General features: G+C 46.4%; 1 protein-coding gene across 1 annotated transcript in view; it reads left to right on the forward strand.

Moving 5' to 3' along the window:
* The first annotated feature begins 3,162 nt into the window (after positions 1–3,162).
* LOC126458510 (clavesin-2-like) overlaps positions 3,163–15,343 on the forward strand; it is a 235,600-nt gene continuing 223,419 nt past the window's right edge. The window contains exon 1 of the mRNA XM_050095605.1: positions 3,163–3,238. The gene's annotated coding sequence lies outside the window, so the exon portion shown is untranslated. The remainder of the gene's footprint in view (positions 3,239–15,343) is intronic.

A 15,343-nucleotide genomic window follows, 5' to 3' on the forward strand; every position in this document is an offset into this window, starting at 1 on the left:
AGATCTGCAGCGGATAGGCACTTGGTGCAGGGAGTGGCAACTGACCCTTAACAAAGAAAAATGTAATGTATTGCGAATACATAGAAAGAAGGATCCTTTATTGTACGATTGTATGATAGCGGAACAAACACTCGTAACATTTACTTCTGTAAAATATCTGGGAGTATGCGTACGGAACGATTCGAAGTGGAATGATCACATAAAATTAATTGTTGGTAAGGCGGGTACCAGGTTGAGATTCATTGGGAGAGTCCTTAGAAAATGTAGTCCATCAACAAAGGAGGTGGCTTACAAAACACTCGTTCGACCTATACTTGAGTATTGCTCATCAGTGTGGGATCCGTACCAGATCGGGTTGACGGAGGAGATAGAGAAGATCCAAAGAAGAGCGGCGCGTTTCGTCACAGGGTTATTTGGTAAGCGTGATAGCGTTACGGAGATGTTTAGCAAACTCAAGTGGCAGACTCTGCAAGAGAGGCGCTCTGCATCGCGGTGTAGCTTGCTGTCCTGGTTTCGAGAGGGTGCGTTTCTGGATGAGGTATCGAATATATTGCTTCCCCCTACTTATACCTCCCGAGGAGATCACGAATGTAAAATTAGAGAGATTAGAGCGCGCATGGAGGATTTCCGGCAGTCGTTCTTCCGTCGAACCATACGCGACTGGAACAGGAAAGGGAGGTAATGACAGTGGCACGTAAAGTGCCTTCCGCCACATACCGTTGGGTGGTTTGCGGAGTATAAATGTATATGTAGATTGACGACACTGCACAGGTTCCGTTAGTGGTCAAAAACAACAACATAGACTGCAGGCATCTGCATTTACGTTCAAGCATGCGTTTCTCCCGGTTTTTCCATACCTCTCTCCAATCGCTGTACGCTACTAAATTAGCTACTGGCGATTTAATCTAACTGTTCATAATGTTTCAAACAATGGAAACTTCAGGTTAGAATATCAACAAAATTAAGAAAAGGTCAGATTGTTGCTGACTGTAAAGATGACGCGTTGAGTTGCAGACAGGCACAACGAAAAGACTTCTAGACTTACAGCTTTCGGCCAAATCTTTCTTCAGCAAATAAAATAAAAAAATGGTTCAAATGGCTCTGAGCACTATGGGACTTACCTTCTGAGGTCATCAGTCCCTTAGAAGGTTCTAACTACTTAAACCTAACTAACCTAAGAACATCACACACATCCATGCCCGAGGCAGGATTCGAACCTGCCACCGTAGCGGTCACGCGGTTCCAGACTGAAGCGCCTAGAACCGCTCGGCCACTCCGACCGGCCATCAAATAAAACTCACACATTCGCACATAGCACACATCACGTACAGTGAGCGCTACCACCGGTTGCTCCGACCGGAATGCAACTGTTTTGTACATAACTAAACGATTTTTTATTTTTCTCAGTTTTTATTTTTATATTTTAGAATGGTATCTTTTCCTGTAGGAATATATCGATGCCCGGGCAGTGAAGTTAACAACCTGCAAGTTCACTACTGGCCATTAAAATTGCTACACCACGAAGATGACGTGCTACAGACGCGAAATTTAACCGACAGGAAGAAGATGCTGTGATATGCAAATGATTAGCTTTTCAGACCATTCACACAAGGTTGGATCCGGTGGAGACACCTACAACGTGCTGACATAAGGAAAGTTTCCAACCGATTTCTCATACAAAAACAGCAGTTGACCGTAGTTGCCTGGTGAAACGTTGTTGTGGTGCCTCGTGTAAGGAGGAGAAATGCGTACCATCACTTTTCCGACTTTGATAAATGTAGGATTTTAGCCTATCGCGATTGCGGTTTATCGTATCGTGACATTGCTGCTCTCGTTGGTAGAGATCCAATGACTGTTAGCAGAATATGTAATGGGTGGTTTCAGGAGGGTAATACGGAAAGCCGTGCTGGATCTCAACGGCCTCGTATCACTAGCAGTCGAGATGACAGGCATCTTATCCGCATGGCTGTAACGGATCGTGCAGCCACGTCTCGATTCCGGAGTCAACAGATGGGGACGTTTGCAAGACAACAACCATCTGCACGAACAGTTCGACGACGTTTGCAGCAGGATGGACTATCAGCTCGGAGACCACGGCTGCGGTTACCCTTGATGCTGCATCACAGACAGGAGCGCCTGCGATGGTGTACTCAACGACGAACCTCGGTGCACGAATGGCAAAACGTCATTTTTTCGGATGAATCCAGGTTCTGTTTACAGCATCGTGATGGTCCCATCCGTGTTTGGCAGCATCGCGGTGAACGCACATTGGAAGCGTGTATTCGTCATCGCCATACTGGCGTATCACCAGGCGTGATGGTATGGGGTGCCATTGGTTACACGTCTCGGTCACCTCTTGTCCGCATTGACGGCACCCTGAACAGTGGGCGTTACAATTCAGATGTGCTACGACCCATGGCTGTACCCTTCATACATTTCAGCAGGATAATGCACGACCGCATGTTGCAGGTCGTGTTCGGGCCTTTCTGGATACAGAAAGTGTTCGAGTGCTGCCCTGGTCACCAATAAAAACATGTGGTCAATGGTGGCCGAGCAACTGGCTCGTCACAACACGCCAGTCACTACTCTTGATGAACTGTGGTATCGTGTTGAAGCTGCATGGGCAGCTGTAACTCTACATGCCATGCAAGCGCTGTTTGACTCGATGCGCAGGCGTATCGAGTCCGTTATTACGGCCAGAGGTGGTTGTTCTGGGTACTGATTTCTCAGGATCTATGCACCGAAATTGCGTGAAAACGTAATCACATGTCAGTTCTAGTATAATATATTTGTCCAATGAATACCTGTTTATCATCTGCATTTCTTTTTGGTGTAGCAATCGTAATGGCCAGTAGTGTAGGAAGAAAATCGTAGGGAACCAGTCCTTAACGCCCCATTCTCAGACGCCGCACAGGAATCACACCTTTCCATTCCCGCCGGTATTAACACCAGCGCACGGCGCCGGTGCAGCACAACGCGGCCGGCAGAGTCCTTGAGCGTGTAGCGCCGCATCCTGCGCGGACGCTCCGCGGAGCGCGCGCGGCAGCAGCAGCTGTTCGGCACGGCGAGCGTGTCCGGCGCCGCGACGCCAGGCGCCGGTCGATAGCGGCCGCTGCCAGTGCTGCCGGCGGCGCGTCGCGCAGGTCGGGGCCGCCAGTCGGCAGACGGCAGACGTAGGCGCCCGCCGGCGACGCAGACACCGCAGCGCGCCGCCACGCACCACGCCCAGCAGCCGCTGGTACGTACCGCCGACCGCCACCTGCTGGCGCCTCTCTCTCTCTCTCTCTCTCTCTCTCTCTCTCTCTCTCTCTCTCACACACACACACACACACACACTATATAATGCTTCTCAGTGCAACCAGAACCGTCTCGATGTCGCAGCTGCAGTAGTACTATAACAGACTTCTATCCTATCCTCTGCCTATCCACAACTTTTCCATTGCCTACTAGTCTAGGTCGAGTTATCCCTAAATTTGTTGTTTATTCCAACGCTCCTAAGAACTTGAGAAGGCACTACTCGAAGAATGTAAGTAGTAAGAGGTGTATTGTGTGGATTTAAATCTTTTTTCCTTATTATCCGTTACTATTCTACTACCACGATATTTTCTGATATTTGCACTATAAACATTATAAGCTTATATGATTCGTAACGAACACATTTTGCTTCTCGTCCAGTTTTCTTCTCTTCTTCTGCTACTACTGCTGCTCCTCCTCCTCCTTTTCATCCGTTTCTTTATTATATTTTATGTTCTAGTACTAGTTCTACCAACTTTATTTCTACTGTACTACCTTACAAGATCAACAACAATAACTGTCCCTCTTACTCCATCCCCCCTCCTCCTCCTCCTCCTCCTCCTCCTACTACTACTACTACTACTACTACTACTACTACGATTACTACTACTATGGTTACTACTGTTGTTACTACTAGTAGTACTTCTGGTGCTAGTAGTAATAGTAATAGTAGTAGTACCACCACAGTTGCAATTATTTATTCTTCTCCTGTTGCACGTCTGTTCATTGTGTAACTTGTTTCTGTTACGCTGCTAGAACTACTACTTCTACTATTACTACTACTACTACTATCACTACACTTTTGATACCGAATCATTTACATTGTAACTCCTACTCGATACAAAGTTCTGTAAGAGCAATTTCTGGTTTTCATAGGTTTTTATTCTACTTTGTATTTTTCCTCCGTCTGCTTTCTCATCACTACTACCACTACCATTACTAGTAATACTAATACTACTACATGTTGTTACAGCTACTAGGACTGCTGCTCTTTATTCTTACAACAACAGCAACTCTCCCTCTTCCTCCTCCCCTACTACTACTACGATTACTACTACTATCGTTACTACTGATGTTACTGCTAGCAGTACTTGTAGTGCCAGTAGTATAGTAACAGTAGTAGTAGTACTACTACTACTAGAGCTACAATTCTTGCTACTAAAATTCTCCTCATGTTGCACGTTCGTTCATTGTGGAACTTGTTTCTGTTGCTACTGCTAGAACTACTACTACTACTACTACTACTACTACTACACCTTTGACGACCGAATCATTTACATTATAACCGCTGCTCAATAAAATGTTTTGTAAGAGCAATTTCTGGTTTTCATAGATTTTTGTATTCTACTCTATATTTTTCCTCCTTCTGCTTTCTCATCGCCACTACCACTAACATTAGTACTAATACTAATACTAGTATGTGTTGCTGCAGTTACTAGTATTGCTCTTTTTATTCTTATATGTTGCGTTCTTTTTTCATTTTTAATTCTTGTGGGATGGTTGATTCTCATCATGGTGCTTGATCCTGCTGTTGCATCTCCTTCCTGACGTATAGACAGGGAAGCTGGTGTGCACCAACCTTCTATGCCCACCGTAAACAGTATTCTGTGTATAGCAATAGAAAAGCAGCAGCAATTGGACAAGTAGCCTGTTCTCATGGACGGTTCCGATCCATGTTGTAGGATTCCGTCAGGCAATATTGTACCTAAGTACAAAGCTCGCATATAATATAGCGTTTTGCGCTTTAAATTCTGTGATGAATCCCTACATGAGTCTATGGGTTAATCAAAACCAGCCTCTGCTATCAACTAGCTGTGCAATTGGAGCAACTTTTCACCAATACGCATTTCAACGATGCCCTATTAACACATAAAAACGACCACAAAATAATTAATAGCCCATGTTTATTTAAAGTATCGGGTACGGCTGCGTTTAATAAACTTCATCGATTGTGAAATATGTAGCGAGTAAGTGAAAATTTACGCAATTGCCAACTGTGTCCTAATCTTTTCTTGATCAGTGTTGAACGATTCTGAAACAACAAGCTGCGTGCGGTTTTGGGAGAGAGCGAACTGCCACAGTTCCTATGACACTGGACTCGTGTTTGCAAGAACGGTGGCTCAGATACCCATCCGGAAAACTAGATGAGGTTTAGCGGGTTTTACCAAAATGCTTAAGACAAATATCGTGTCGGTTACTCTGAATTACATAACCCTGCCCCCCAGTCTGAGCGTGTACTCTGTCGCTAATGAAGTCGCCGTAGACGTGACCCTGAAAGCGAACATTCCTTCCCGATTGGTGGGCAGACGTAGTGGTCCCCGCAAACCTCTATTTTAGAGAGCAGAAAACGTTTTAGTCCAAACTGTTTATTGTAGCTTACAACATGTGACACTATGAGCTGCGATTAGTACCCATTTCTCCATAAATCTGTCATGCAACTTAAATGATTTGAAATTAATTTATTTTAAATTAACTTTTCCTACAAAGATTAGTTAAACTTTTTATGTGTCTGCACGTAAAAGTGTGCGCTCGTTCTTAAGATGACTAATTTTAGTTCTTTCAATCGCCTTTTTCAACATGCTCGCCCATACAGAATATCTCAAGGCTGCTGCTATGCATTTCAAAACTAAGTACCGACACTGTTAGTGTTATTCTGAGTTATTTCATTGTATTATTTGCCTGTAAATATGATTTGTGATATCGGAACTGCTGGCACATTGCTTGCGTGAGACGAAAATGCGAAACAGTCCGGCATTCGTAAAACTGTGTATGAGAAACTGCCTACAAACCTGTCCATGCAGGAGCAATCACCATCCATATGGTCGCTAATATAAAATGAGGTGGCAAAAGTCATGGGATACCTCCTAATATCGTGACGGGCCTCCTTTTGTCTGGCACAGTGCAGGAAATCGACAAGGCATGGCTCATCAAGTCGTTGGAAGTCCCCCACAGTAATATTGAGCCATGCTGCCTCTATAGTCGCCCATAACTGCAAAGTGTTGTCGGTGCAGGATTTTGTGCACGAACTGACTTCTCGATTATCTCCCATAAATGTTCGATGCTATTCGTATCAGGCGATCTGGATGGCCGAATCATTCGCTCGAACTGTCCAGAATGTGCTTCAAACCAATCACGAACAACTGTGGCCTCGTCAATGGCACAATATCATCCATAAAAATTCCATCCTTGTTTGGGAACACGAAGTCCATGAATAACCATTTCCAGTCAATGATCGGTTCAGCGTAATGCCTGAAATTTGGTTTTCTCGCCACACTCTTGACACTGTGGATCTCGGAATACTGAATTCCCTAACGATTTCCGAAATGGAATATCCCATGCGTCTAGCTCCAACTACTATCCCGCGTTCAAAGTCTGTTAAGTCTCCTCTTGCGGCCATAGTCGTGTTGGAAACCGTTTCACTTGAAGCACCTGAGTACAAATAACAGCCCCAGCAACGCATTGCTCTTTTATACCTTGTGTACGCGACACTACCGCCATCTGATATATTTGCATATCGCTATCGTACGATTTTTATCTCCTCATTGTAGAGATCTGAATTCACTGTAGTCTTCATTTGATACAGCGTACGGTAGGAGTTACTTCTGAGTATCTGGCATCATTTCAGACTGCAGAACTGATAGCCACTGAAAGAGCGTATAGATCCAGTATGATGATCAGAGTTGACCATATCGTTACATTGATGAATCCTCTCTCTCTCTCTCTCTGCCCTGCAAACACTAACATCAGTTTGTAAAGGCAAAGAGAGATCAATTTACTACCCCAGTTGGCTGGTGCTGCATCAGAGCTAGAGCGGAGGGAACAACGTGCAAGCTGGGGTTGTGGGGAGAGAGGAGAACGACCAACTGGCAAAGGATGCAGTAACAGGAGGAATAGTAGGGAGATACATCCCATCTGGGTATCTAACTGCTGTACTCAGCAGTCATAGACATGCCCAGAAGAGAGTGGAACAACGAGTGGGAAACCGAAGATCTTCTCAAGGGCATGTGGTACAGACAAATGCACCCACAATTCTTAAGGCTCAATACAATACTGGGAACTGGTATATGAAACGTAACTCCACTAGCAAAGGGAACAAGAGGCGGCTAGTAATGATCATTGTGAGTCTGAAATACAACCACGGCTGTTGGTCAGAACACTTCCATAGGACTCACATCACACCATCATATCAACACTATGCATCTGTTGTGGCTGCCCTAGACACAGAAAGAAATCAAATTGGCAACTTACAGAGCTGGTTGAAATGAAATAAGAAGTTCCCTGCAATGAGTTGATGGTCTTGATAAAAGTTTATAAACTGCTCTTGGAACTCTTTTTAAAAGCTGGCGTTAAAATATGATCTATCGGACTGGTGTATTGTGTGTGTGTGTGTGTGTGTGTGTGTGTGTGTGTGTGTGTGTGTGTGTGTGTGTGTGCCGAGTTATTTTATTTATCTAAAAACTAGTTTGTTAAACTAAGATGCAGAAACTTTTTGCTACCATATTTATTTAAGAGTTATCGTTCATGTCAGTGGAACCTGTGTTTTAAAGTAATCACCAATTTGTAAATAGGCAGCCCTGTAAGTTTGAATTCGTTGTACTCGTGTAACTACAGCAAGAAAAAATTTCTTTGGTAATAGCAACAAAAACTGGGTGTTTCGTGAAGAATATTTAATATCTTTAGATGGTGGTAGTAAAGAGTATTCATTGTAACATGTGTCTGTTTTTGTTGATTATAGAGATACAGATGTTAGAATGTAACCCAAACGGGTACTCAAGGAAGATGTTAAGCAGAGGTAAACGATTTAGTTCAAAGTTGATTTTCATAAATCCCATCTCCGACTTCATTGTAGTTTCGAATTAGCTTGACGATACCACTGTAGTATTTCTGAGGTCGTCTTGGCATTCTTGTATGAGAGCAGCACTATTCATAATCCGCTCGTTCAATTCAGCTCTTTGTGTTTACTTCTTCTCCTTGTACTCCCCTTTTCAACTATCCGCGCAGAAAAAATTATCGAGGGGTAAGGTCCTGGTATCTTGGTGGCCAAGAAACGTGGCTATTTCTGCCAGGCCATCTTCTGAAGAATGTTAGGATTAGATTGTGTGCCACGTGCGGAATAGAACGTGTCGTGGCTTCATCATGCTGGAACAATATGCTTATTTCTGTACCCAAAGAAACCTGTTCCAATAACGCTGGAAGTTTATGTTCAGAAAGTCTACGTAACAACTCCCTGTAAGACGATGAGGTAATACAACAGGCCCGATCAACTGGTTGTCTATCGTACCACACCACACATTTACAGAAACAATCCTTGAAAATGTGCTCCCACAAAGATTTGGGTTTTCACTGGACCACTGACGTGAACCATGAGTGTTATTGATGCCGTCACTTGTGAAAGTGGCTTCAACAGTGAAGGGATTACTGGACGTTGTGGAATTAGCCAACGACAAAATCTCAATCCATTGGCTTTATCTACTTCTCGAAGCTGCTGAATCGACTGCAAATGATAAGAACAGAACCAATGCGTATGTAAGGTCTGCCATATTCTTGTGCGTGGGAGACCGGCATGTATAGAAATTCTACGTATGCTTGTAGATGAACTCAGTTTGTAATTTCATATCAAATATGACTGCTGTACATTCCACCAGTCTCACGCAGTTATCGAAGATACGATTACGCACTCTTTAATCTTCCACTCTGCAGTCAGAAAATCGTCTACCGTATTATCTACAAGCAGCAGTAGCGTTTCGATTACAATATCCGCTCACAGATGCCATACCGGCATGCGCATCATTGCATACACATGCGGCATCCTCGAAAGACACAGTGGAACTAGCAAAAAGTCGCAACCACGTTTGAAAAATTCAAGTATGTAAACTGCAGCAAAATTTCAAAACTTGAACTTCAAAATAAAGATGATAGTCGATAAATAGACACGTAGCAACTGGAGTACCAACAAACTAAATGAGAGCTTCTCTCTCTCTGTTACCAATAAATAGTGAACACCTATATGAAATGTTTTATTGGAACTTATCTAGTCTACCAACTCCTAAAATACGTACCGTTCCTCCCGAAACACCCTGCATTTCTGTTTGTGAGTCGTGTTAATCTACCATGTTTCCCTCTGGTTATTCTGAGAGGAACTCTGAGACCCGGAGTACGTACTTTCTACTGTGACGCATATCACCAGACAAGAACATATGATCATCCTCAAATTATTTATACTTACTTATCACATTGCGATGATTACTAACTTACTTATACTCCGGCTTTTGAGTTAGTTATGAAATTCACAGACAAGTTACAAAATGAGTTTAGCTGCTGCAGCCGTAGCGACGTCGATATAACAACATTTGTCACGCTGGGACGCGATACACGGGCGTGAGCTTAAAGCCGACGTGCCGCTCGCGCCTGCAGGGTAGAGCGCCCCCTTTACCGCGCAGCCGTGCCGACTGCCGGCCGCAGGGCGGCGCCAGGCACGGCCCGGCCTATTGCGTGCGTCACCGCCACGCCTCGCGGAGCGCGCCCTCGCTCACCACTTCGCTGCACGCTACGGACTCGGAAGCAGTGCCCTCTGTACAGCTGCCGACCGCCGCTTCACGTGTCAGCTCCTCATGGCGAGCGCCCTCTAACGGGAGGCCTTTACGCTCTGCATATCGTATAATTAATAAAAATACACTACTGGCCATTAAAATTCCTACACCACTAAGATGACGTGCTACCGACGCGAAATTTAATCGACAGGAAGAAGATGCTGTGATATGCAAATGATTAGCTTTTCAGAGCATTCACACAAGGTTGGCGCCGGTGGCGACACCTACAACGTGCTGACATGAGGAAAGTTTCCAACCGATTTCTCATACACAAACAGCAGTTGACCGGCGTTGCCTGGTGAAACGTTGTTGTGATGCCTCCTGTAAGGAGGAGAAATGCGTGCCATCACGTTTCCGACTTTGATAAAGGTCGGATTGTAGCCTATCGCGATTGCGGTTTATCGTATCGCGACATTGCTGCTCGCGTTGGTCGAGATCCGATGACTGATAGCAGAATATGGAATCGGTGGGTTCAGGAAGGTAATACGGAACGCCGTGTTGGATCCCAACGGCCTCGTACCACTAGCAGTCGAGATGACAGGCATCTTATCCGCATGGCTATAACGGATCGTGCAGAGACGTCTCGATCCCTGAGTCAACAGATGGGGACGTTTGCAAGACAACAACCATCTGCACAGACAGTTTGACGACGTTTGCAGCAGGATGGACTATCACCTCGGAGACCATGGCTGCGATTACCCTTGTCGCATCACAGACAGGAGCGCCTGCGATGGTGTACTCAACGACTAACCTGGGTGCACGAATGACAAACCCTCATTTTTTCGGATGAATCCAGGTTCTGTTTACAGCATCGTGATGGTCACATTCGTGTTTGGCGACATCGCGGTGAAGGCACATTGGAAGCGTGTATTCGTCATCGCCGCCGGCCGCGATGGCCGAGCGGTTCTACGCGCTATAGTCTGGAACCGCGAGACTGCTACGGTCGCAGGTTCGAATCCTGCCTCGGGCATGGATGTGTGTTATGTCCTTAGCTTAGTTAGGTTTAAGTAGTTCTAAGTTCTAGGGGACTGATGAGCTTAGAAGTTAAGTCCCATAGTGCTCAGAGCCATTTGGACCATTCGTCATCGCCGTACTGGCGTACCACCCGGAGTGATGGTATGGGTTGCCATTGGTTACACGTCTCGGTCACCTCTTGTTCGCATTGACGGCACTCTGAACAGTGGACGTTACATTTCAGATGTGTTACGACCCGTGGCTCTACCCTTCATTCCATCCCCGCGAAACGCTACATTTCAGCAGGATAATGCACGACCGCATGTTACAGGTCCTGTACGGGCCTTTCTGGATACAGAAACTCTTCGACTACTGCCCTGGCCAGCACATTCTCCAGATCTCTCACCAATTGACAACGTCTGGTCAATGGTGGCCGAGCAACTGGCTCGTCACAATACGCCAGTCACTACTCTTGATGAACTGTGGCATCGTGTTGAAGCTGCATGGGCAGGTGTACCTGTACACGCCATCCAAGCTCTGTTTGACTCAATGCCCAGGCGTATCAAGGCTGTTATTACGGCCAGAGGTTGTTGTTCTGGGTACTGATTTCTCAGGAACTATGCACCAAAACTGCGTGAAAATGTAATCACATGTCAGTTCTAGTATAATATATTTGTCCAATGAATACCCGTTTATCATCTGCATTTCTTCTTGGTGTAGCAATTTTAATGGCCACTAGTGTAGTTTAGACCAGCGCATTCTAGTTTTCATACTTACCTCGTGAAGTAGCTTTCGGGTGAGCAGAGTTTCTAGTAACAGGTAACTGTAGATATATCCACTTCAGTAGAGAAATTTATTTCTGTTTAAGAGTTTGCCGTCTCAGGGCAAAGCGAGAAATTTGCAGAGCAGTTTTTAGTGTTTCTTCATCCTTTTCCTTATATTCTGCGTACATTCCAAATTCAGCAGCGCTATTTGAGATCTTATATCTACTCTACATACTACATACTACATATTGGCTGCTGTCCGTGGACAGCTGGAAGGAGCGTTGGCCACCTTGGAAATGCTTCTGGCTAATGTTGAAAGTTGTGGCGGCATCGGGGTACTGGGGACGACACCTGCGACATCTTTGTGCCTTTGGAATCCCCTGGTGAGCCGGATGTCGCTGCATATTCTGATTCGCAACATCTGACCCACTCTAGAGTGGGTGGCATACAGTGGTGGGCTAGCGTGTCGGCTGTACGGAAGGCGAAAGAGCGAGCAGGGCTCCCGGCTGTTGCCCTACGCCTTAGCAACAGGTGCGAGATGCTACCCAGTGTTGATGATAACTCCGAGCCAGCGCGTGATGCCTCTCCTGTTGGGCCAGAGGCCAATTTCCCTGCCCAGTCCGGACAGGTGTACAGGATGGGTATGCTTGTCGTTGGGAGTTCCAATGTTAGGCGGGTGATAGTCCCTAGGGAAACAGCAGGCAAGGCGAGAAAGAATGCCAGCGTGTGCTTGGTATGTATGGCGTTATGTGGAAGAGACTCTGCCGGCAGCTGCATGTAGTGGCACATGTCGACAAGAATGACGCCAGCCGCTTGAGTTCTGTCGGCATCCTCTCCTCCTTTCGGAGGATGGCTTATTTGGTGAACTAGCATCTCACGCGCAGGCTAAGCTGTCTATTTTTGGCATCGTTGCCTGGGTTGATCGCAGTCCTCTGGTTTGAGCAGAACGGAAGAATTAAACCAGAGGCTCAGACGACTCTGCGATGGCATCGGATACCAATTTCTCGACCCCGCTATCGGGTACAGAATTGCAGGATTCCACTTAATAGGTCAGGCGTGCACTATGCAGGAAGAGGCTACTAGGGTAACGGAATACGTATGGCGTGCACATGGGGCTCTTTTAGGTTAGAGAAACTCTCCCTTGGGATCAACGACGATTTGCTTGATAAATTAACCACAATTTCCCACAGAACTTTCGTCGTTGCAGATCAGAGATAGAAAAGGTTAATATGATTTTAGTGAACTGCATGAGCATCCTAGGAGAAATCCCAGAATTAGTATCGCTAACTGTAGGTTTTAAAGCACAGATAGTTTTAGCAACAGAAATTTGGCTGCAACCGAACGTTAATGACAGCGAAATCCTACGTTATATTGGAAAATATTTATCGTAGGGATAGGTTAGTCGCCAATGCATGCGGCGTGTTTACTGCAGTAAAGAATTCAATAAAATCTATCGAGGTTATCGCGGATTCCGATTATGAGGTAATCTGGGTGAAGTTAAGTATCAAAGATCCGCCAAATGTGGTAATCGCATGCTTTTATAGACCGCCTGGGTCAGGAGCTCTATTGGTAGGTCGCTTCAGACAGAAGTTGCAGAATATCGTTAGTAATTTTCCTGATCATGCAGTTGTAATAGGGGGTGACTTCAACTTGTCGGATATAGACTGGAGGTGTCAGGTTATCAAAATTGGTGCCAGAGACAGGAATTAGCGTGACATTGTTCTGGATGACTTGTCCGAAAATTATTTTCAGCGGATAGTTAAGCCTAGTTTACACGACGACACTAGGTTGCAGGCAACTGCGCTACCGGTCACTGCGCATGCGCGCCACTCGTTTGTTCAACTCGTCGGTGAAACTAAACAGTTTCGGCGTGTTCCAACTTTGGCGACACTAGCTGCATGAGTTTTGAGGTAATGTGTGTTCGTAGAGTGTAGACAAACTGAAATATGATGTGGAGAACGGAGAATAACGTTCGCTTTTTGGATATCTGTGTTTACATAGGTATTTGTGGGATTTCAGTGATGCTGATTACAAAAATAAGCAACATATTGGTGCTCTGAGACCGTCACGTGCGATCAGAACATACACTCCTGGAAATGGAAAAAAGAACACATTGACACCGGTGTGTCAGACCCACCATACTTGCTCCGGACACTGCGAGAGGGCTGTACAAGCAATGATCACACGCACGGCACAGCGGACACACCAGGAACCGCGGTGTTGGCCGTCGAATGGCGCTAGCTGCGCAGCATTTGTGCACCGCCCCCGTCAGTGTCAGCCAGTTTGCCGTGGCATACGGAGCTCCATCGCAGTCTTTAACACTGGTAGCATGCCGCGACAGCGTGCACGTGAACCGTATGTGCAGTTGACGGACTTTGAGCGAGGGCGTATAGTGGGCATGCGGGAGGCCGGGTGGACGTACCACCGAATTGCTCAACACGTGGGGCGTGAGGTCTCCACAGTACATCGATGTTGTCGCCAGTGGTCGGCGGAAGGTGCACGTGCCCGTCGACCTGAGACCGGACCGCAGCGACGCACGGATGCACGCCAATACCGTAGGATCCTACGCAGTGCCGTAGGGGACCGCACCGCCACTTCCCAGCAAATTAGGGACACTGTTGCTCCTGGGGTATCGGCGAGGACCATTCGCAACCGTCTCCATGAAGCTGGGCTACGGTCCCGCACACCGTTAGGCCGTCTTCCGCTCACGCCCCAACATCGTGCAGCCCGCCTCCAGTGGTGTCGCGACAGGCGTGAATGGAGGGACGAATGGAGACGTGTCGTCTTCAGCGATGAGAGTCGCTTCTGCCTTGGTGCCAATGATGGTCGTATGCGTGTTTGGCGCCGTGCAGGTGAGCGCCACAATCAGGACTGCATACGACCGAGGCACACAGGGCCAACACCCGGCATCATGGTGTGGGGAGCGATCTCCTACACTGGCCGTACACCACTGGTGATCGTCGAGGGGACACTGAATAGTGCACGGTACATCCAAACCGTCATCGAACCCATCGTTCTACCATTCCTAGACCGGCAAGGGAACTTGCTGTTCCAACAGGACAATGCACGTCCGCATGTATCCCGTGCCACCCAACGTGCTCTAGAAGGTGTAAGTCAACTACCCTGGCCAGCAAGATCTCCGGATCTGTCCCCCATTGAGCATGTTTGGGACTGGATGAAGCGTCGTCTCACGCGGTCTGCACGTCCAGCACGAACGCTGGTCCAATTGAGGCGCCAGGTGGAAATGGCATGGCAAGCCGTTCCACAGGACTACATCCAGCATCTCTACGATCGTCTCCATGGGAGAATAGCAGCCTGCATTGCTGCGAAAGGTGGATATACACTGTACTAGTGCCGACATTGTGCATGCTCTGTTGCCTGTGTCTATGTGCCTGTGGTTCTGTCAGTGTGATCATGTGATGTATCTGACCCCATGAATGTGTCAATAAAGTTTCCCCTTCCTGGGACAATGAATTCACGGTGTTCTTATTTCAATTTCCAGGAGTGTAGATAGGTTGACAATATCTGAGCTGCAGGGCATAATTTATTGAATTAGGAGCACATACAAATGTAATTCCAGTAGTAGAAATGCTCTTGTCTACAAGACTAAAATCCCATTGCTAACAGTCATTGGATCTCGACCAACGCGAGCAGCAATGTCGCGATACGATAAACCGCAATCGCGATAGGCTATAATCCGACCTTTATCAAAGTCGGAAACGTGATGGTACGCATTTCTCC

This window comes from Schistocerca serialis, chromosome 2 (genome assembly GCF_023864345.2).
Source record: "Schistocerca serialis cubense isolate TAMUIC-IGC-003099 chromosome 2, iqSchSeri2.2, whole genome shotgun sequence".
In the NCBI taxonomy this organism is placed as follows: Eukaryota; Metazoa; Arthropoda; class Insecta; order Orthoptera; family Acrididae; genus Schistocerca; species Schistocerca serialis.